At 45.9% G+C, this 23,747-nt stretch overlaps 1 long non-coding RNA gene across 1 annotated transcript; it reads left to right on the top strand.

Annotated features, from left to right (window-relative positions):
• Positions 1–1,965: 1,965 nt before the first annotated feature.
• Positions 1,966–23,043, top strand: LOC116658642. Its single transcript, XR_004313865.1, has 3 exons — positions 1,966–3,595; positions 7,114–7,121; positions 23,033–23,043. It is a non-coding gene; the product is annotated as an uncharacterized LOC116658642 (long non-coding RNA).
• Positions 23,044–23,747: the final 704 nt, after the last annotated feature.

Below are 23,747 nucleotides of genomic sequence, written 5' to 3'. Positions count from 1 at the left end.
GATTTTTTTTTTTAATTCCTCTGAATTTATATATCCATCAGTACAGAGAAAAAGCAAAAGCTTCCTGGACATTTAAAAATATTCTTCTACCTCTTAGCTTTCGTTCTTGCTGTTATTTCCTCTTGGAATGCCGTCTCCTCCCCCACTTTTTCTTGTCCACCAGAAGCCCACTCATTATTCAGTCCTTCCCTTGCTACTAATGGTCTAATTTATGGTTCTCGTTCTACCTCCTCAAGCATTTCTTTGTGTCTTATATAATCACATATTATCTTGTATTATTATCTGTTTCAGGTATGTAATAGTGTCCTTACAAGTGAGGAATGGTTATTGACAATAGACATCTGGATTACCTGGTGCTGGTAGGGAACATGCCATGTGGGAGAAGATACAAAGAGAAGACCCAGACTCAGAAAAATAAAGCTGAATGGTGCTGAGAGGTTGTCTAGGCCAACGTCTTCACTTCGTAAATGAGATGCGAAAGCAAATACAAAAGGGTGCTTTCACATGCCCAAGCGTTCATCTAACCTGAAATTTCAGAACTTTCTCCTCTATCTCCTGCTTCCCCCTCCGTAAGGGTTTAGCATCAACGATTACATCCTGGAAGCAGATGGCTGGAGAAGCTGCACTTCTCAGGCTGCTTTTAGAAGCTGACTGTGACTGGAAAATTGGGAAACTTTTGTGTGGACTTGGCTTTGTCACTATTTGCCATTTTCCCGCTCTCAGGAGTGCTGGCTTTCAAAAATCTGTTTCATCTTTTTTGTTTTAAGTCTATGGAGTAGGGAGGGTATAGCTCAAGTGGTAGAGCGCCTGCTTAGCATACACAAGGTCCTGGGTTCAATCCCCAGTACCTCCATTAAAAAAAATAATTAAACAAATAAACCTAATTACCTCCCCTCCCCCTCTTAAAAAAAGACAAAACTAGAAATTAAGTCTGTGGTGGGTGCACAAAGTTGTTGGATTGAATTGGACTGAGGTGAACTAAGGAATGCAGACCATGTTTATGACGGTGAGAAAGGCAGTGGACTTGATTCCCAGGCCACGCTCTAGCTAGCTTAAACAATGAGCCAACAAATAATAACGGACAGGGTTTATTGAGTGTTCATCACATGCCGTGAAATGTGTTAGCATTTCATAGATATATTCTCTCATTTATTACTCACAACCTCCCTACTAGGTAGGTGGTCTTATTATCCTCATTTTACGAATGAGGAGGCTGAGGCCCAGAGAGAGAAATTGAGCAACTCGTGGTGGAGCAAGGGGAGTGCCAAGAAGGAGAAGGAGATGCTGTCAGGAGTCCACAGACTTTTTGTTATTGGAAGACTATCTGGGACTTGTAGACAAAAAAAAAATCATGTTTTTCCTCCACTATAGTTTCATTGAAAAATTCACATTAGTTTAAATCCAAAGTTGAAAACAATATCCCACTGTATGGCTACAAATAAAAAAGTAGTGTTAAAAATCATAAAAGAATTTATGAATAACATTTAAAATTGGGAGATGGTATATAGAATTACTGATTCTTGGCGTCCCTTGAAAAACTAAAAGTAACTATGTTTTTGTACTGTGTGAGAGGTAGTCGGAGCTGAGGAGTGGCAGATCTTTTTAGGAGGTTCTCCAATTGCCCACGACCCCTTCTACTTCCAGCCACTCCCCAATGTGGAGATGAAGGGGTTCAGAACATGCCACATGAAAACCTGCCACTCCGATGTAAGGATTATTCTGAGCTTAAGGTAATGAAGAAGAAAGCAGACATTAGATGAGTTCTCTGCCTCCCCCCATCTGCCTGAAAATAGAGCAAAAGTCCCCCTTGTAAAGGTGCCTCCCTCTCCCCAACTTCCTGTAACAGGAAGAGGAGAGCAACCTTATCACCGGAGACCAGATGACATCATCAGTCTGAATGGCACCAAGAAAGAGTCTACAAAAACAGCTCACTCACTAAGCCTTATCTTCCAGTAGTTTCCCCGCAGTAGTTACCGTCCCACAGTTTGCGGCCCCTAAAAGCCGAAACCCTTTTTCTCTTGTCTTATCACTTCTCTACCAAATTCTTTCAGACGCTATATAAGCCCCAAGTTCTAACCACCTCTTTGAGTTACTACTTGTCACTGAGTCCTCCCACGTGTATGTGTGATTGACAACCTTTTGTTTCTCTCTTGTTAATCTGTCTTTTGTCAGTCTAATTTGCAGAGCCTCAAGTGAGAACCTAGGAGCTTAGAAGGAAAAAGTTGCCCTGATACCTGTCCCACTTCCCACCCTAACGTTGCCTGCCTGGCTCCCAGAATCATTTCAGTTTGAGATACCTGCAGAGAGATACGTAGTGGCCTCTCCTGCTACCCAGGGACTGATTCTACATAAGAAAAAAGACTTTGAGGCTCTTGTGAAAAATCAATGATCTTTCTCAATTAGAAGGATGAATTATTGTCAAAATAACAAGCCTCATTTTCCAGTGTGGGAAAATCACTGGAATAATTTCTCTAGAAAGAAACAATTTCGTTATATGGAAAACTCAGCCTCTGTTCAGCAACCCTTGAATGGCAGCTTCAAACATTAGAACCTTGCCAAATCAATTTTCCCCTTTCAGATTTAACACTGCTCCATTTATCTCAGTGGGGACTAAAGACCAGCTAAATTTGAAGTCATAAAGCTCAGCCTTTTTGAATGATTTTGGTCAAAACAGCTCTTTTGTAAGCAGGCGAAGGGTGCTTATTTAATGTTCTTCCTTCTCAAAGAGACTAAAGAGAAATTTTCTAAAATTTTCCCCAAAGATTTCACCTCTGAGCGGATTATAAAGGTGGAGAATTTCAGTTGGAAAAGGGATGCATATTTCAGCGTGTTATCAGCTCTCAGAAAATAGGAGATTATAATGGAATCAGGGTTCCTCCCCCTTGCCTTTAACTAGAGTGAATGCTTCTTCGATCACTATAATAATGACGTGTTGCATTTATACAGCACCGTTCATTCTTCTGAGGAGCTCAGAAAGCTTTTCAAACATTATCTCATTAAATCCTCTCAACCTCCCTGTGAGGCAAGTAATGACAAGAGAGATTATCCCTGAGGTACAAGGTTCCCTCGGGCAGGGCCGGGGTGAGATGAGCCTCCCAGAATCCCAGGCCAAATCCTCACCACACTGGAAACAGAGCTCTGGTCTGCAGAATGCTGATGGGGCCTGGTGTGAGGGCCAGTGTTTCCTGGGGGCTGCCAGGAGGGACTTCATTCCCCACGTGTCCTTGCATGGCTGCCAGAGACTCACGCAAAAGGAAGCCATGTCTGGGCCCTCCCATCTGGAAACTGTTTGGGGACACTGTGGACAGAGCAGGCATTCAGTGAGTATTACTGAATGCATGAATGCCACTTTAGTCTCAAGATGTCCAGCTGCACTTGGTTATGCTCAAGTTCAAATTGTACCAAAGAGCTGAATTTTCAGAGGCTTTCCTTTACTTCTGAGACACTGGGGCTTATTCTCAGATGTACTAGTGGAGTATCTATACATGGTTGTGATTTTAGATGGGGGAAGAGGTCTGCTTGTTTGGGACACTGAGGTTAAGAAAGAAATCTTGCTGAGGGGTGTATTGGGTGTGTGTATATGGGAAGGGGAATAGTTAACTGGACCAGTACTGTAAGTTAGCAATGATGCACGGACCTCCAAAGGAACTGGCTCATCCCCAAAGGAAAGCAGATGGCCGTGGGGGAGAAGAAATTTCAATAAGAATGGAAACTACTGACTCTTCTGCAGTAACATCACTCCTCTCACTTCCATTCTAAATGTCCTCACTAGAAAAGAGATAGAAGGGTTAGTAAAAATCAAGTAGGACATTGAGCCCATTGGGGTCTTCAGAGCCATCTTGTCAAGGAGTTCTCAAGGAACCAGGTAATCTTTGGTCATCGGTTCTGGACCTTACCTTTATCTTCAGCAGATAATTCCTATGGGCCTATCACACATGAGCACCGTGTAGTATATTAAGAATGGCGAGGAAAATATAAGGCAGAACACAACATTCTTGCTTTGGCTGAGAGAGATACACAGCTCAGAATGGAAGCTACAGTCTTCGGAGACCACATGTACAAACGTCTCTCAGGAAGTACTCCCCACCATGCACATGCAAGGTGTTTTCTTACTGGTGATTTAACTGCGGACCTCATTTAGTTCAATTCCTTACTACAGTTCAATTAAATTATGATTCCTAGACCTTCTGTCAAAACTAAAAGCTAAGCAGGTTAAGTGACTTGGTCAAGATCACATCATTAGTGAAACCACATCATGGTTGAAAAAATAAAAACAAATCAACTCACTGGAATTAATGTTGCTATTCTTCATGGGACACAAATAAATGTTATACTAAGCACTGTGTACATTCATGCTAATGAAACACAGCTATAGTTTTTAGAAAGCATGTTTTCTTTATCTTTGAGGCCTTGGGCACGAGCCTAGAATATACACTTAAACGTACAGACGCTGTATAAATGGGAAGAGGAGAGGAGAAAGGGCTGTTAGAATTAAAATTTTAAAAGATTGTGAGGGTCTAAGAGTAGAGGTTAAAATGAATAAAGATACAATTTAAAAGAAGTATGGACTATGCATTTAGTTTCTAGGTCAGTCATACAAGCACAGAATATGGGTTCCACATGACATTGGATCCACATGACCCATGCGACATTGGATTTCAGTAAAGTGTGTCATTCACCATAAGGAAGACATTCAAGCAACCAAGGCCCAAAGAAGACTCCATTAATCCAGGAAACCAACTGCTCGGTGGCATATGTGAATCACTGTCACTCTGTGACAAATTCCAAGATCCCCAAGCCTTCACATTTTCTGGAATGTTCTAACGAATTGTAAGCTCCAGGAGGGCAGACATGCAGTACAGGAAGTGCTGTTGGGCAGACAGGAGATGTTCACTTAACCCTAATGCTCTCTGTGCTCCTAAGTGTCTCCAGCTGTAGAGGAGCTAAAGGACTTCCCTAAGGTCATGTGCTAGGAAATGGGGAGGCAGGACTGCAGTGGTGGCCTCCAGACTCCACCCTAGGACTTCTTCCTTCCCTAGACCTGGAGGGAACCCTGCCCCCCACCCCCACCCAGAGTTGACAAATGGCCTGAAGGTCATGGAGCAGGAGTGGGGAGGAGCAGCGTCCCCTCTAGCCCGCACACTGTAGCCAGGTTGGGAGGGCAGGAAGAGTCTCAGTTTGGCCAGCTCGAGTCCCAGGGATCATTGCCTCTTTCCCAGAGCCCCGGGGGTTTGCATAGCCTTAGCCCAGCCCAGCACAGCAACGCCACCACGCCTGAACCGCCAAGGCAAACATGCCCCTTTTGCTTTCACCTCAGGTACTTAGAGGGCTCCTTGGAGCTGTGTTGGTGTTGCCATGGCAACAGAAGCAGGCCATTAGAGCATTAAGGAGAAATGTGAAGACTTAGGGGTCTGTAATTCACCTGTGCGGCTGAGTGGTGGGCGGCGGGTTTAATGGGGGGTCCCAGCCCACGCTCAGCTGTGCCAGTGTCATGCATTAGCGGTAATGGGGACCGGCCACCTGTGTGCTGGTGGGAGCAAGTGCAGGCCAAGGTGGCCACATCGGGAGGCCTGAGGCTGGCTCGCTGCAGGGGCTGGGGTGGGACCAAGATGGGGAGTCCAGAAGGGGTCTGCAGACAGCCCAGGCTTCCTCTAAGTCCCAGTTGGCAGGTTCTCTGCCACCATGTGTGAGTCTCTTAACTGTTTTCTGTCCTACTTGAAACTAGAAAATGCTCTTCCCAGATAGCAAGGAGAATTTGGATTCATGGCAGGAGGGTGTTACTCAGGAAGGAGGCACCCCTGTAGCCTGGAGAAGCTGACCCAGCCTGGGTGACTAGAATGGTTCTCCAGGATGGCAGGGGTGGGCCAGATGATACAGTAGGACTTCAGCTTGACTACACACCTAACTTTCCTCGCCTTCTTTATGTTTCTAGCATTTTACATAAGTATCACATAAGTCTGTTCTTAATAACACAGGCTCTGGACCTGGACTCGGGTAGGAATCCCAGCTTTACTATTAGCTTGAAGTTACTTTCAGTAACTACCTTATGGAGGTGTTAAGAGAATTACATGAGTAAATACATGTGATATTTAGAATAACGCCTGCCTGGCAATTGGTAAGCATTAAATACATGTTAACTATCTCTGGTAGTACTATTAGTAGCGTTATCAACATCAATCTGGACTTGTCCAATGAGATGTCTTACAAACTCATGGGGCTGGAAGAAGTGATTTTCCACTGAATGAGGAACAGTTTGGCAAACACACTCTCATATGTCATTCTTGGCTACCAGTATTGATCCGATTTAATGGTGGTTTGGTTTAGCAGAAAGTGAGGCTTCTGTTTACGCCCATCTATGAGCCGCACTCCCAGGTGCTGACCTTATTGGACTGGGTGATCCCAAAACTGTAGTACACACAGGGCTTGTGTGTACGGATAGGGTTGCCCTGTACAGTTGAGTTGGTCGTGCCCTGCGCAAGAGCGGCGGGCTGACAGGTGAGTAGGAATTTAAGTTCAGTCCATGCACCTGTCTCTAAGCCATGTTCCCTGGTTGGAGCTAAATCTGCCTGAAGGAAGAGGCTCTTTTTCTTAATTTTCACCAAGGCACCCTATGGGCTATCAGCAGCCTTGTGACCTTTGGGAAGGTCACCGGAAATGCTAACCTGAACAACAAAAATAACAAAAAAGGCATTTCACTCAAATGCAGGTACTGGATTAAAAGCTTATGCAAAGGAAACCTTTGTGTCTCTGTTTATGGTCTTGAATGAAACAATTTCTTGCATTTCCTCAATCTGACATTTTGTCATCCTCTTTCTACCGCCTCATTTGTTTGGGTTAATTTTGCTGAGGAGATTGAAGCACTTTGCCTCTCCTAGAAATGACAGGCAGTCTGTACATGATTACCTCTATCTGTGTGCAGGAATCCGCCTACAAATGTAGAAACATGAAAATACGGAAATGCCTTTATCTCCTTCATTTTCAGTTTGCGTGAGCTGACTGTGATAGTCCGGTAGGTAGACTCTCAGAAGAGTCTGGTAAAAACCAGCCCCTCCCTACATTAGCTCTGCAGCAAGTTGGGTTTTGGTGAGGAGACACCACCACCCCTACTCAGAGGCACACGTGTCGGGAGGCAGTCTTGAGTCCCTGAAAAAGCCGAGGCCCTTGTCTTTGTCTCCTTGAGTTGGTCAGGGCCACTATTTACGTAGAAAGAGAGCCATTCAGTTTGATGCATGTCTATCTACATTGGAGGGGTGGGCAGCATGATGTCAAAAATTAAGAGGCTTGGACCAGTCTGGGTGTGAGATATTAAAAGCTGCGAAGCTGCAGTAACCATCTAACTGCTCAAAGTTTCATTTCTTCATCTGAAAACGGGGGTAATAATACTTTCCAAGTGTTGGTGGGGATAAAATTCTATAAGGCGTGTGGAAATGATGACCCTACATACAGTCAACAGGCAGATTCAACTAAGAGTCACCGAGAGTGTGCTTTAGGTGCCAGGTGTTGAGCTAAGCAATACACAGAGGGAAATTGTTCCTGCTCGCAACTCGCTTCTGATCTGCAAAATGAGGGGGCTGTATTACATTAGCTCTATAGTCCCTTTCAGCTTTAGTGCTCCTCTTTATTCGATTCCCATCTAATGGAATAATCAAAGAATTTTAGAGCTGGGAGGGACGGTGGGGAGGAAAGAGGAAATATGCATGTGACACGCATAAGAACAATTTAAAAGAAGCCAGGAAGAAATACATGCAGCATAACGAGGGTGTCTTTGGAGGAAACTCTTGGTCCCCCACTGGCCCGGCCTGGCACCTCTCTGTACAGAGCAGGGAGGTCAGAGCACCTCTTGGGAGACCTGGCATGCAGAAGAGGCAGGAGGTCAACCATACTTCCCTCTAAGTGGTTTTGAAAGTTTATGGATCCGCTTTTAATTGATAACGTAAGTATGTGCTCTCCAGGCTCTTGCCAAAAATATATATCCTCAAACTACGTGCTGCTCACCACTAATCAAGAGATCTGAGGCAAAGTAAAAAACAAAAAATAAAAATAGTGCTCCTACCATTGTGGGAAGGTCACGCAGTGTTCTTCCCTTGTGTCACTGGTCCTCAAACTGCAGCAGGGCTTGTAAAACCTAGATTCCCTGGCCCAAGCCCCAGCCCCAGAGTTTCTGAATCACTTTCTGATTCTGGGTGGAGCGCAAAATTTGCATGTCTGCTAAGCTCCCAGGTGATACTGATGCTGTAGGTTCAGGGCTACATTTTGAAGGAAAAAAAAGAAAAAAAAAACTGGTCTAAATATTGTTTATCAACAGGTCAAGCTTGAAGCTGAGCAGTACAGACGTGTAGCGGACTGTTTTGATTCCTGACCTGTAGGGTATCTTTGACTGAATTCCCTGCTGTTCCTATGTCGTCCTTTACATTGAGGAATAGTACAAGAAACAGCCTGGAGAAAATACTGGTGTCTTCACTCTGGTGAAGATGTTGAGAACGTCAGCTGCCACATTTCCCCCGTGTGCTTTTATTAGGATCCAAGAAAGAAATCTCTGCTGGTTCTCAGAAGCAGGAAAAATTGTGTGTGTTTTACAGAATGATTGGGACACTTTCAGGCATAACTTCATTTGGCCACAGAGAGCTCTGAGATCGACACACAGCCTATTTCTAATAAGTAGACAGAAGCTTATGGCACATATTCCAGAGCACTAATGTTCTCTGCCGTGCATTTTTATTCGACCTCTTTTTCTTTTTTCTTTTTTTTTTTTTTCTCTCTTGTAAGCTTTCTCAAATCCTTCCTAGAAGGAGGGAGAAATAAATAAATACATAAATAACGAAATAAAGAAGTGGTGAAAATTATGTACACCCGCTCTGAGGGGACAAGAAATAGCACAGTAATAGAAGTCGGTGTCACTAACTGTGTGTTGTTTGTCTGTTTTAGTGCGGTAGGTAACAAAAGTGATTTACCCAAGATCCACCAGCTCTGGGCTGTAGACCTGGCGCTAAAGGATAAATCTCCTCGCTCCAGTGACAGAGACCTTTTTTCTAGTCTTTCCTGCTTCCTGTACATAAAGCATCAAGATAACTGGGCTCCTGCCTTGGTGTTTGGTGTCGAGTTATCCAGCCTGAGAAATCAATGAGTTTGCTCCAAGCCCAGTCACTCCCACTCCTGAAGGAAATAGCAACGGGTCAGCAAAAATTTATAAAAACTTACAAAGATGGCCTAATCATTAATAAAGAATTTTTTGTTTTAACCTGAGAGAGGATGGATAAATTCCCCCCACTTCTCAGCAGCCACTACAGCAATTATCACACTGACACCAGTAGGGGCAAGAAAGTGTTCGATTTTTTTCCAGAATCCTAAAAATGATGCTTCCAAGAATTCAGACTAAAAATCAGAGGGGTGAGGAAGAGTGAGTCTAATAGTCAAGTAACAGCCATTGCTCACGTGGCCCACATCGCAGGGGTTGAATCTGCTTGGCAGCATCCAGGGGATCCCTCCGGACTTAGCAATCGTGAGTGGTGAGGTGAGGGGAACCCTCTAACTGCCGCAGTACCTCTTCACCCCTTCCAGGAGGCCCGAGTAAGATGAGGTGAGCCCCTCCTCCAGCCTCCCACCACCTCCTGCCTGCACCCTGCACTCACCACACCACACTGATGTTATCTATCCTGGTGATGGTGTGGCTAGACTACAGACTCCTTCTGGGGCCAGGCAGCCAGAGGAGATTCCAGCAGGGTCAGCACAGAGGCCCGAGCCCCTTTTTATTTTTAAGTGAACAGTGTAAAGGAGCATTCCAAAGCTTTTAGCCTTGCCATGTGGTTTGGGGTGATACACCAATGCTGATTCTCTCTTGCTCCCACCGTGAGGACCTAGGGGGACCCTGATCCACCTTGATCATCTTACGGGTGGGAGTGGGGTAGGGGGAATAGGACAATGCAGCTCTCTGCCTTCCCTGCTGCCCTTTCCTAATGAATTCCTCAAACAGCCTCCAGAGAAGGAGGTGGTCAGGGGCTGGCTGGCCCACTAACCAGCTGCATTAATCACACCCTATCCCTGCAGCCCGGCTGAGATGGATGGCCCTTCAGCCGGCCAACATTCAGGTGTGATTCTCTAATAATAAGTTTAATTCAGCACGTCTTGATCTTCGCGGGGGTTCTCTCCTCTCCCAGCACCTGACTAGCCCTGTAAGGTACAGTTACATCAGAGAGCTGGTATGGGGTTCCCAGGAGCTCTGGGCTGGAGAAGTGGGCTGGCCTCAGTTTTACAATTAGGAAGTCTCAACCTGGGAAATGTCACCCAAGGTCACAGGAGGAAGGCAGGGCAGTAGTAAAAAAAAAAAATCTTCTGTGGCCAATGCTATCTGGCTGCCCAGAGAGAAGAAAGAGGAGTTAGAGGCAGGCCGGCTGACTCCACTGTGCTCCCATTTCTTGAGAAACTGTGTTTATGCCATCCTCTTCCCTCCTCTCTCTTTAAGTCCCATTTGTCCTTTGAGAGCCAGTCTGTTTTGTGCACAGCTGATGGGTTGACTCAGTTTTCAGTGGGGCTTTCAAAGGCAGTTCTTGTGCACCTCCCACTTACATGCCACAGCCCCACCTCAAGTCCCTGTCACCCTCATTCTGCCACCGTCTGCTCATCAGTCAGGGGACACAACCACCTATGACCCAAATCATACCAATAAGTGCCTAGAAGAGGAGCAGTCAGAGATGCACAAAGTATGGCTTCTGCCCCCAAGGAGTTTACAGCTTGGAGGGGAGAAGAAACATACACAGATGAAACACCCAGAGAGAAGAGCCTGACAGCGTGTATTTAATGGGCTGGCTTGGGTCTCACCTTTTTTCTTTCTCCAGTGTACCAAGTGGAGGAAGCAAAGAGGAGAATGAGAAAATGGCAGGCAGCAAGGGGAGGGAGTGTAATAGCTCATTCTCAGGTTGGGCAGCCGGTCCGCACATCCTAAAGAATTGTCTGTACATAAATAGTAAATCCAACAAAAATCAGAGGCTTTAGACTCAGGTAGACCTTGCTCTGAATCCCAGCTCTTCCATTTATTAGCTGTCTGACCTCAAGAAAGTTATTTAACCTCTCTGAATTTCAATTTTCTTATCTGCAAAATGGCTACGATACTATCTACCTCATTGCTAAGAGATTTATATGATTCCAGAAGGTCAGGTGCGTAGAACTGTGCCTGGTCAATATTGGGCCTTAAAAAATTGCCCATTCCTTCATTTATTTTCTTAGTCATTCAACAAATATATAAAGAGCATCTGTTATGTACTAGACATTATACTAGGCCTGGCATGCAACAAGGGTGAATGCAAAAGACAGAGACCTTGTCATCGGGAACATGGCACTGTGGCCAGGGAGACAGATAAGCAAATAGGCAATTATAATTCAGCCTATTAAATACAAGGGGGAGGGGAGGAGGGCATAGCTCAAGTGGTAGAGCGCATGTTTAGCAAGTACTAGGTCCTGGGTTCAATCCTCAGTACTTCAATTAAAAAAAAAAAAAAACCAAAAAACTAACAAAATAAATAAATGACTTAGGGATCCCTGCCCCCAATGAAATAAATAAATATTTTTTAAAAATGCAAGGGGGAAGGATGCACAGATGGCGTCATGGGAGACCAGAGAAGACATCCCGATTTCACTCTTAAAATTTCTTTCCCCATCCCCTTAGTCACTTGCATTATTTTTTCTCCTTCCTTCTTCTCATTTAGGATTGTCTGGCCAACTGACTTCTTCTTTTTTTTTTTTTTTTTTTTTCCTTTTGCTGATAAATCTTTAGTGCTCTCAGGAGCTGCTGGTCACTTCATGTGCCCACCCAGCAAGCATGACAGCTTTCTCATCTTTCAGAGTGTCTTTCGTCCCTGCCTGGTTGTGTTTGCCATTTTTCAAAGGCAGGCTTAACCCCTTGATTGCTCTCTGCTGTCTGGCCCAGACATCTATCAGGAGAGGGGCAGGAGAGATCCGGCGTGGGGAAGGGCCAGGCAAAGCTCGGGATCGAAAAGCCCTGCTGTTGAGCTGAGGGAAAGGAGAGGCAGGAGCAGATTTTGAGCTCTTTGCTTCATCCACTCTTTCGTTCTTAAACAGACAATAATTTATTTGATGCAGGCTGAGATTTATTTCATGACTTACAGGACCGGAGATTTGGGGGCAATAAAAATTTGTCAGACTATTCAGACCTGTCATCTTCTGAGTGCCTTCTTCAGGCGCCAAGGTTCCCTTAACTACCCAGATACGTCTTCCAGATGACTGCTGGGTCCTCTGTCAAGGGAACAGTCTGTTTTCTCCTGGGCTGCCAAGCAGAGCTCTGTGGGCCAGCGGGGGCCCTGCAAGGATGGATTCTGAGCCCAAAAGACGGCAGACGCTGGGCAGGGCATGATGTACATAAAATGAAGAATATGATCTACTGTGCTGGCACGCATTCCTCCAAGCTCGAAGGGCCATGGTCATCTCAAGGAAGCAAGGTGGTAAGTTGAAAGAACCCTGGACTTGAATTTAGAAGCCCCAAATTATAATTCTGTCACTTTGAGCAAATACTTTAACCTTTCTGTGCCTCAGCTTTCTCACCTATAAATTGAGGGGGACCCCTAGGATCCCTCGGAACGGCTGCAGGCTGGCAGAATTCCTGAGCCTGACTTACCATGTGTGGCAGACCCTTCTTCACCGTGGCAGTACCAATGCTCTGCCCAGGCCGCATCGCTCCCCCAGATTCCCTGTGCTCACTTCTCTTCTGGGGACAGCCCTTGGACCGCTGGAGCTGCCTGGGACTTACTTCCACCACCTCATCGCCCCCTGACTCTCAGCCAATGCCGGACGCATGCTGGATTGTGAGAGCCCCGGCAACACTGCCTCAAGTCTGAACAAACGGAGCTGCCCTGCACGCTCCAGAGCGCCCCTGCAGGATTGGGCTGAGACTGAGCCTGACACGGCACCTTTGCTCGGCTCCTTCCTTCTTCCTGTCCTGCTTCCTTCTCTCTCATGCTAGGTTCTCCTGAGCCACTATCACAAGAGTCCTTGTCCTAGGGTCTGCCTCTGGGACCCCAGCCTGATACCTTTCAGATCTGAAAAGTCAGTAGAGTTTGTTCTGCTAAGAAAATGTCTAGTTATCCTTTTTCTTCCTCTTCCTTCCTTTCTACAGCTCCAGTGTCTCTGGCCTCTGTGAATACTTCCTTTTGGTGAGTGGTGGAAGGTTGTTGAGATGGAGTGACTTTAGATGGTAGGTGAAATGCCAAACTTTCAAATGGCTCCAGTGAGTAGGGTATTTCCTGTAAAATGGAGGCTGTCCTCTAATTCCTAAAAGCCACTCTCTCTGTAGGACTCTCTGTCACTACAGTTTTGCTAAGTATTTATGCAACCCAATAATTAACTTCCCAACTTGTGACTATGAGGTACATGGAAGTCAATAGGATAGGTACTTTTTTTTAAAAAAAGTAAAGATTGGAAACATTTCTCCAAATTCTGAGCAACTACAGAACTCAGCAGTCCTCTAAGGTACCTCTTCTTTTCTAACCTACATCGCTCTTGTTATGGATAGATCTTGGCTTCCAGACTAGAGTGGATGCTCCTTATGGGCAGAATTCTCATCTGATGAATCTTTCTGCACCAAGCACAATGTCTTATGGCAGCCAGAACTCAGTAGACCTTGTCTGAAAGCATAGAGGTGGATGGGAAGAGCAGTGTAACAGAGCGACAGGGTCAGCAGCAACGGAGTTTAGCACACCGAGGTTCAAAGCGAGCTCTGAATCTGCTGGGCAGACCGATGTAAGTGAATTTAACCTCTTTGCAGCCTCCCTTTCTCATCTGTAACACTGAGATGATAACTAACTACTTCATGAGATTATTCCTAAGATGAGTGACGAGTTATGAAAGTTTCAAACACACTGCAGCCAATTAACGAATACTGGTGAGCCCAGTCGGCCCTGCAGTCGCAGGAAGGACAGCCGGGGCCCTCGGACCTGACCCCACCCTGACTCCTCAGGAAGCACCAGGGAGCTGTGCTGTCTGTCCAAGCTTTTCCTTAGATTGCAGCTCACCCTGGAAGTTTGAGAACCCTTTGTTGTTTCTGTCTTTGAGAAATCTTTTGAAGCCTTATTTTTCTCTAACAAGTGAATCTAATCAATGAACTTTCTGACTGTACACCTCGCTCTGGAAATTTAATGTATGGTAAAGATGGTGCTACAGATCAATGGGGAGACAGCAGATTGCTTAGACGACAGTGTTGAGAAACCAGCAGATTTCAGGAACTTATTTGACTTAGACATTTGCTGCAAAAAACACAACTGGATTCCTTTAAATGAAAGTCACACCCAAAGTAGAACATGGGCAGATTAAAGAACTAAATGCAACAATCAGTAGGAGGTTAATAGAAGAAAATATAAAAGTGTCAATTGTGACCTTGGGATACGGAAAGACTTCTTAAATGAAACTTCAAAAGCATAAAGCATAAGGTAAAAAAAAGTTGAACTTAATAAAAAATTAAGGATTTATGGACAATGTAGGAAAAGTTGGCAGATGATATTGGGAAGAAATATTTGTAATGTCTGTTGTAATGTAATTGGCAACAGACTGATACATAGAATGTATAAGGAGCACCTATAAATCAACAACAAAAAAAGGAGATAATCTAACAGAAAAATGGACAAAGGACCAGAAAAGGAAATAAAAAGCAGATTAAACCCCAATGCATAATAAGTATAAGAGGTGCTCAAACACATTAGTAATCAGAGACGGCACAAAATAAAATAATTAGACACCAGTTTAAACTGTGGGAATAGCAAAAATTAGAAAGCTGGATGACAGCCAGCGTTGGCAGGGATGTGGGCAGCTCCCACACCCTCAAGTGGGAGTAGAGTTTGCTGCAGCCCCTCTAGACAGCACACTGACAGTCCTGTCACCTGGAGTACATGAAACCTGGGATCCAGAAAATCTGCTCCTGGACCTAGATCCAAAGAACCCCCAACAAAGAGGCATGCCCTGGGCTCCTCCTCAAAGCACGGTTTGCCAGGGAGAGTGATGGGGGTTCTCTGAGTTTCCATCGTGGGGGGATGGATAAGCCAAACATGGTCCATGCACACCATGGACTATGCTGCAGCAGAGGGAGGCTACGGACAGGACGTCCTATATTACCCTTAGTAATATAGATGGAGCTTTCAAACTTCGTGTGAAGTAGAGAAAGCAAAAACCTGAAACATATCTGTAGCCCAATTTGACCTCACCCCCATAAATATAAAACACTAATAAGTAACATGCATAATTTGCAAGAACATATACATACATCGAACACATTCGAATCATCTCCTATGTGGGTAAGAGAATGGGAGTGGGGAATGAGGGTAAAAGGCCATATATCAATAAGAAGAAGGAAAACAATCCCACTGGAAATGGGGTTCATGTTTCCTTTCCCTTTTCAGTGGCTGCTGAGGCCGAAGTGACTTGGGGGATAGACCTTTGCGACAGTCTCCGGTTGAAGAGATTTGAGGGTTTTAGAGAATAGTAGGTGAACATACTTGCAGTATCAACTAAATTGTCATCCTCATCCTCAGGGGTACCTTGCAGATGTGCCCACACCCTTGGACTTGGCTTTTACTTTGCAGGCATACAGACAGCCTCTGTCGTTGGCCAAGTGACAGCAGGCCCTGGGGGCCAGCCTGCGTTAACTGAGATGCATGTGAGACGGAGGTAAATGTCAGAAGGCCAACCGATGTACGTTGCAGTGAGAGGTAACTGTCACACAACCAGAGCACTAACTCTGCGTGATTAGTGCGTCCTCTCCCTGCAGTCAAACTACATGAGGGGCCAAATCCATAATCAGGTTTCCTTGATGGGGACAGAGATAAAGCAAAAGGAATTTAAATGATCCTATAAAAAGTCACTCAGTTGGGAGAGTTTGAGCGATTGTCCCGTGACAGGGGTCGTCTTGCTAATGAGAACATATGGAATTTGGGCACATATATTAGCACCTAATTAGATGCAGTCATATGAGAGACAGATCAGCTGGAGATTGAGACCTAAACAATTCTGAACACAAGCAGAAGCTTGATTCCAGACAAATAGGGTAACCAATCACCTTAGGAAAAACGTATCTCTAACAACACCACTGCCCTGGTCTCTGCAGACTGAGATAAAAGTGAAGAAGGCTTCTCGCACTTGGCAATGTTGATTTTCACACGAGCCCTGTGATCTTGGAAAACAATGCCTGCATCCTTTCTTGTTCCAGGAAAGGACCAAATTTCTCCAGATGACTGAGATATGACTCAGAGATGCCCTCCTCTCTATTTACCTATGACAAGCTACACACAGACCCTCTCAGTTCCCAGTCTTTACCTCATAAGTGCTTAATGGAACTGCTTGTCTCCACTAACCAACTGGAACAAAATGCTTGCTAGCCAAGTTTGGGTTAAGCTTCCCTTCTTCCACCAGATTGCTGAGCTTTGGTCAGCAGACAACTCCATAATAGCCCCTCCTGAGAATAAGCTGCCCCCAGGGTCATTCTCTTCTCGACTGTCCCATTGCCCCACTTTCCTCCCACTTCCCCACACTTGGTTCTTTCTAGTCTTGTTTACTCCTTCCTATAACAGAAAAACGCTCCTTGCCTGCTCCTGGGTGCTTGCAGGTCTACAGGCACAGCGTTTCCTCTGTTGCAGTAGTCCCTTTCTCCACCGTTGAAGTAATCGATTCTGATGAAAAGTCTCTCCTTACCTAGTCGGGCTTGTTTAAATTTGACCCACCTCATAGACCACCCCCTCCAGCTTCTCTGGGTGCCCTGAAGGAGGTGCCACCATCACAACTCCCAGTCTGGCAGGAAAGGAGAGAGGGAGGGAGAAAGGACAAGATTCCTGAGTGCTCACGAAGTGTCCGTCGCCTCAGTGGAGCTTCCCTTTATGTGGGCAATGTTACACCACTCCGTCCCCCAGCCTGCTTAATGCTCCGGGCTGGCCTGGAAACCCCGCTGTCCAGAGGCTCCTGCCCAGCTTCTACTTTAAAGGTCGCCCTTTGAAAGGGTGTGAGGAAAAGGGAGCCCTCCTGCACTGTTGGTGGGAATGTAAATTGGTGCAGCCACTATGGAGGACAGTGTGGAGGTTCCTTAAGAAACTAAAAATAGACTTACCATATGATCCAGCAATCCCACCCTTGGGCATAAACCCAGAAAAGGTGAAAACTCAAATTAGAAAAGACACATGCACCCCAATGTTCATAGCAGCACTATTTACAATAGCCAAGACATGGATGCAACCTAAGTGGCCACCAACAGATGAATGGATAAAGAAGATGTGGTGTATATACATACACACACACATATATATATACACACATACGTATATGTTATATATATATATATATATACACACACACAATGGAATACTACTCAGCCATAAAAAGAATGAAATATTGCTGTTTGCAGCAACATGGATGGACCTAGAGAACACCATATTAAACAAAATAAATCAGACCAAGGAAGGCAAATATTATATGATATCACATATGTGTGGAATCTAAAAAATAATACAAGTAAATTTATTTACAAAACAGAAACAGACTCACAGACATAGAAAACAAACTTATGGTTACTGGGGTGGGGGAAGGAGGGGCAGGAATAAATTAAAAGTATGGGATTAACAGATACACACTAACTACATATAAAACAGATGGACAACAATGACCTACTGTGTAGCACAGGGAACTATATATTCAATATCTTGTAATAACCTATAATGGAGAAGAATCTGAAAAATATTTATATATATAACTGAATCACTTTGCCAAATACCTGAAAATACCACAATGTTATAAATCAACTAATTGAATTTTTTTTTTAAGTAACCTTTTAAAGTTTCCATTGAAAATCCTCTCCACCTTCCTTCTCCTTGCTTGGTTCTTCACTGATACTTTTTTTTTTTCTTTTTAACTTAAGAAGTTGCAGAATAACTTAACTGGGTCCTCCATCTGGGAAGAAAGAGCCTTGCTGTCACCTGGGGTTCGTCCTTTATTTTGTCCTGTTGGCGCAGCCTGATGGCCCCTGGGCCCTCTCTAAGGTGTATTTTTTTGTTCTTCAGGCACCTGTCCTGGTCTCCACGCCCTTCCCTTCTTTCTCCTCATCCTGACTCATTAGCAAATGAATTAATCGGCTTGCTAACTACACAAGCACATATAGAACCCTGCCTATACGTCAGGGACGCTTCCAGGTGCTGGAAGCAAAGAGACGCAAATTCCCTGCCACTGAGAAGCTGCCGAGAGCAGGGAAGACAGACGTGCAAAGTAATATAGCACAACACGATTCATCCTGTAATAGAGCTATGAAAAAATAATAAAGTGCTGTATATTGAGTTTAAATCAATGGGGCGGGGGTGGAGGGGATGACAAAGAGCAGACAAGCAACAATTGAAAATGTTTCATGTTTTATATCTAATACCCAGCCTTCCTTGGGGCTCTTTAGATGATTCTCTCCTTGGAGGTCATGGACTGGGTAATGCAGTTCTTTATCAGTTGGGGATCAGCTACAGAGTCCTTCCTCGGAAGAAGCTTGTACACCCACCCAATCCTGACGTGGGAGAAGCAGCCCACAGTGGGTTTTGCAGGGAAGAAGGGGGAGCTCTGGCCTGGATGCTCTCATCACCCACCCCAGCCCTTCCACAGGCTAAGCGTGCCTCCCCCCACCCCCCGCCCCCGCCTCCCCAACTAGGTTTCAGAGACATGGGTGGGCGGGGCTCACCCCTGGGCCCCACCCCCTGCTTAGTTTTCTTGTACAGGACCGTGGACTGAAAGGTGTTCCTGCAAAGACGACTCTCAAGGCTCTAAGTGACCCATGTGGCTTTGCTCAGAGAGCTCAGTATCTTTCATGTCCCTTCTTTGCACATCTGATGACTTTCACAGGAACTCACTTGACCGCAGAGGAAATTTGGGTTGTGGGCAATGGCCTCTTTCAGAAATGCCCTGCAGGGACAGGCATCAGTAAATGGATCAGGCCTCTGCTCTGTTATTCAAAGCCTGGGCCCACGGGCAGTGCTAAACATTGGGATTTTCCATCACTCTGAGCACTGATAGAATTTTTTTTCCCCAATTAGGGGGGGAAAAAGTCCACCTTTCATAACACGTGAAATAATGCAGCTGTTTTACGAATGAGTTAAAGACCTTCTAACCTTGACACATGTATCCTTAATCTTTCTGTGATGCCTTTAAAGTCCCAAACCACTTATGAGATGAGAGAAAGGCTGAGTAAGAGAGAATCAGAGAGTGGGGGAGGGGCATAAACCCTTCAGGGCATAAACCCTGAAGTTACGTTGTCTTTCTTTAAAATATTGTTTTCCATTAATGAGCTTGATTCCAACCATTAACTCAACAAATATACAAGTTTTGTGTGTGTGCTTGGAGCTGTGCTGTGTGCTGGGGTGTGAAGATGGCCCCTTGCCTCAAGATGTGTATAGTCAAGAAAGACTGAGAATTTATGGGTCCAGTACAGTGCCTGGCACTTTGGAAGTTGAAAATATATTTGATAAACGAATGGATTCATCAATAGCTTGTGACTGGAGACATTCAGTTCAGACACATAGAGATGTAGGCTTATGAGAGTGGGAAACTGGTGAAAAGATCGTCAGGAGAGACTGTGGGAACTCTCCTCTGGGCATTGTTTGGAGCTCGAGGTACCTTTCTAGAATGGTGCTCTAGTCATGAAGCACCATCATGCAAGGGCATGATCCCTCCAACTTCCCGACATCCTCTCCAGACCTCTGAGTGTCCGGATGTATGCCCTATTTTGCTGCCCAAGGTCTAAGTCCTTGGCTTAGCACTTTCCTGGTTCCAGCGGTAAAAGCCAATTGCCAAATGTGGAGGAATTTTGTGAACCAGTTGACATCACATTGGCAGCTTGGAATTGGCCGTGGTGAGAATATTTACACCATGGGAGCAAGCAAGTCCTACAAATCAGCTCACTTATCCCCTCCTACTCAACCCTGCCCCAGAGCCACCCTACGTGGTTCCTCTAGACCTCAGTCCCGCAGCTGATCTCACTGTCAACATTGGTCATCCCTCAGTATCCTACCTTCTTCTCTGTCCTCTGAGGCTAGAGGTCCTATGTCTCTGCCCACTTGCTTGCCTTGTTGCCGTAAGTGTGTTGATACTATAGTCCTGCTACCACCTGTTGGCCAGGTGACCCTCTGACCTTCACTTAAGGACTTGGAGTCAGGCCAGTGTTCTAGCTTTGTCAAGTTACTGCCCTCTCCCCTCTTGGAGAAAACATTGTCAGCAAAGCCAAGGGAGACTGGATTAGAACCAGGCCTTCTGCATAGTCCAATCCTTACTAAATGCCTACTATAAAGATGAACATGACCTTTCCTGCCCAAGAAGCATCACAGTTTAAACCCCCATCACCTCCGTAGGAAAGATTTTAAGGCATTGGGAGAAACATGAACCCAGTCAAGTCCTAGCCTTGTCATTTACTAGCTGTGTCATCTAGGGCAAGTTACTTAACCTTTCTAGGTCTCAGTTTCCTCATCTGTAAATTGGGGACAATAGCATGAGCACTGTTATTATGAGAGATGTGGTACACAGCAGGCATTCAGTAAGTGTTAGCTATAATATCTTGCATATGTGTTTGTTTTGCAATTTGTCTCACTAAAAAACTGAGTAAACCATATCAAAATCCTATTGTTGTCAAACTGGAGTGCAGTCAGGGAGGGGAGAGGTGTGGGGAAAAGAATACGAGGCTCAACTCTGGTGGGGAGTGAGCCGGGGAGGGTGGCAAGGCTGAGCTGACGTTGAAATTAGGCTGTGAGTGAGCCAAGCACCCAGGCTGGAGGAGGCAGGGCTTTTCTACCTGCCTCCACCAGCCACTTTCTCACCCTCACTGTCTTCTTGAGAGAGGTTTGATTTCTTACTACCTCCTGGGAATCTTTTTTCATTTACGACTTTCTTTCTTGATTGTTTCTTCTATCCTTTACAGGAATTTATCAGCAGCAGCAGCAGCAGCAGCAGCTCAGATTAGTTTAAAAAGGTGGAGCACTTGAAGACGTTCTCCCAGCATTCTCTTCCCCCGGAGCCCCCAGTCCTGACCCTTCGTAGCACACGTTATCAGTACTCGCTTTGGGCAAGGACCTGGGACAGCTCCCTTGGTAACCGTGAGTCCTCCAGGCCTCTCCCTGCATCCTCTCTAAAGGCTCCTCCTTGGTATGATGTCTCCTGGGAAGGGCACCTTGTCTCAGGGGCTCCCCAGGGTAAGTCCGATCTCATCCTGACTGCGAGTAAGCACATACACAGATGCTCAGCACACAAGCTCTCTTGCACAACTTATGTATGTGGTGTCAAAGGGACAATAGGGCCATGGGCAAAAATACTGAGAAGAGAAGGGCCACGGGGCTCCCTTCTAGTGGACAGCCTCGGGGCAGCTGCTTCAGGGCCATCTGGACTCATCCAGGGACCCCCGCCAGCTAACCAGTGAAAACAGCCTCCTTCCTGACGTTGAGGGGAGGAAGGACGGGAGATGGCTTAATCACATTCGTGGAGATAAAGAAAGGACAGCAGGGGTCAAGAGAGCTGCTAATCCAATTGTGAACCTTTCATCTCAGGATGAAGCCAGTGTGACCCAGAGCCTAAATGGATTGCAACCAAATTCTGGTTGCAATCATCTGGTCTACATCTCCCAGCTGAAGAGGGAGGGGATTCTGGGAGCTTCTTCCCTCCCATAAGTTTTCTCTCTGAGCTTCCCTTTAAAGGGATGCTGAGCACCAAGCCTGGACATCAGGCCTGGGGGGTGCGGTGGGTTAAATAGTAACCATCCCTTACTCAGCAGACCTGAATTTAAACCTTGAGCCTGGGAAGGGAGGGGCCAGACTTATTCTGCAGGCCTGGAGATGCCCTAGTGGTGTTTAGGTCACCCAGTCCCACCCACTAATGCAGGCAGGGACCCCAGGCCTAGAGGGGTCCAGTTCTGAGGTCCACACCCAGGCCCGCACTGCTGGTGTGAACTCCAAGGTGTGTGAGCTCCAGGCTGGGACAGCCCTGTCTTACCGAGTCACTTTGGGCACCCCCGACCTGTCTGAACTTCAGCGTCTCCCTGTGTACGGAGCTGACAACGAAGCTGGTGTGGAGGGAGGAGCTTGAAGATAAAGGGCTGGCCTTCCCCATAACAACGTGTTTGGTGACACTGAATAGAGAGAAGACACAAATCTGAAACTTTGAACACTCTTATTTACAGTCCGTACCACGAACATAGTGTGCACCCTTCGATTAGACTTCTAAACTACCCCACATGTGTGTGTACTTCGCTTTTCTATGTAGTAGTTAGGGATCTCACCGGAGTCTTTGCTGAAAGGACATTTAATGACTTTCCACGCTTCCTGCTAGGAGTTTCAAAAGTAGTGTTGTAATATGAGCTTATGTTAAATTTGCTCACCTAATGTACACATTATAGGTCATAGATTAAGGTCATTTTAAAAAATGACTTGAAGAATGGATGTGGGTCTGTTCTGCTCTGTTCTACCACGAGGTCCCTGACTCCTCCTGTGTGGGATAAAGAGACTACCAGGAGGTGGGCCACGGGCCAAACGGGCTTCCAGACCCATCGCCTCTCCCCCACGCTACCCTGAAAGGCATTTCCAGATTCTAAGGTTTCTGCTCAGAAGTGGTCCCTGAGAGTGGCCTTTTATCAGGTCACTTAGCCATTCACTGTGACCACACCCTCAGGTTCGCTGCCAAAGCACACCTTCTCCTGGCCTGCCTTTGTGGCCCCCTCCCTGGCACGGCTGCATTGCCCGAGATGTACTGCACCACTTTGGGAACAAACAGATGTCTCCTTGACAAAGCGGCTCTGTTCCTTATCCCTCTCAGGTGCCTGTACCTACAAATGCTGGCAGGTGATGCTAGCTGTATCATGGGGTCCAGGCATGCGAGATGGCGCAGTGCTCTGAGGGTTTGGGGTTCTGGGATAGCTGGCTTCTCTCTGCTGTAGGATGGGGACTGAAAAAATGCAATACCTTCTCCGGGAAATCAAACAAGTGGTTTCAGAACTGAGGTTCAACAAAGAGTCAGTGAGGGGAGTGGCTCCTGGTGGCCCCAGCTGCACTCCAGCTGGGCTCCACCTGCCACACCTCTATTCTTTCTGGGTGCTGGGCAGGTAAGGACAGCCCATGAAGCAGACTTCATTTATTTGCTATGAGAAGGATGAGAAATAAGACAGGGTTGAGAACTGGCAAAACTGAAGATCTAGTCCCAGCTTTACCACCAACTCCCTGTGTGACTGCAGGAAAAGCACGTAGTCTCAGTGTTTGCTCTGTACTGAAATGAAAGGTGGGAAAAGATGACTTCAAAGGTGGCTTCCAGCCTCAGTCATCTATGATTTGGGGATTGTTTTCAGTGCCAACCATGAACGAAAGTGTGAAGTAGGCCATTTCTATTCTTCCCATCACTCCAAAAGCAAATTATCTTCCTCCATCCCTTCCGCCCCACTTCCTTCCTGCCTGCCTGCCTGCCTGCCTTCCATCTTTTTTTCTTTCTTTCTCTCCTTCTTCAACCACATAGTAACTAAGCCCCTCCTGGGATCAGATTCTGAGGATGGAGTGGTTCGTCCGGAGCCCCTGTCCAGGATCACCCCACTGTCTTATCTGCTGAGAATTTTCTGATACAGGAGCACCTTTGCCAATCGTCAGACAAAACCACCTTTCCTTCAGAACTTTCCTGATGTCCTCTCTCCACAGAGATTTACCCTTTTAGATGCAGGCCCCCTTTCACTGAGGGCCTGACCCTGGGTCAGGTGTGAGTGCCTGGGGTTCTCC

This window comes from Camelus ferus, chromosome 21 (genome assembly GCF_009834535.1).
Source record: "Camelus ferus isolate YT-003-E chromosome 21, BCGSAC_Cfer_1.0, whole genome shotgun sequence".
NCBI classification, from domain to species: domain Eukaryota; kingdom Metazoa; phylum Chordata; class Mammalia; order Artiodactyla; family Camelidae; genus Camelus; species Camelus ferus.
The sequence above is the reverse complement of the archived record's forward strand: the minus strand, read 5'-3'. Positions and strand labels throughout refer to the sequence as shown.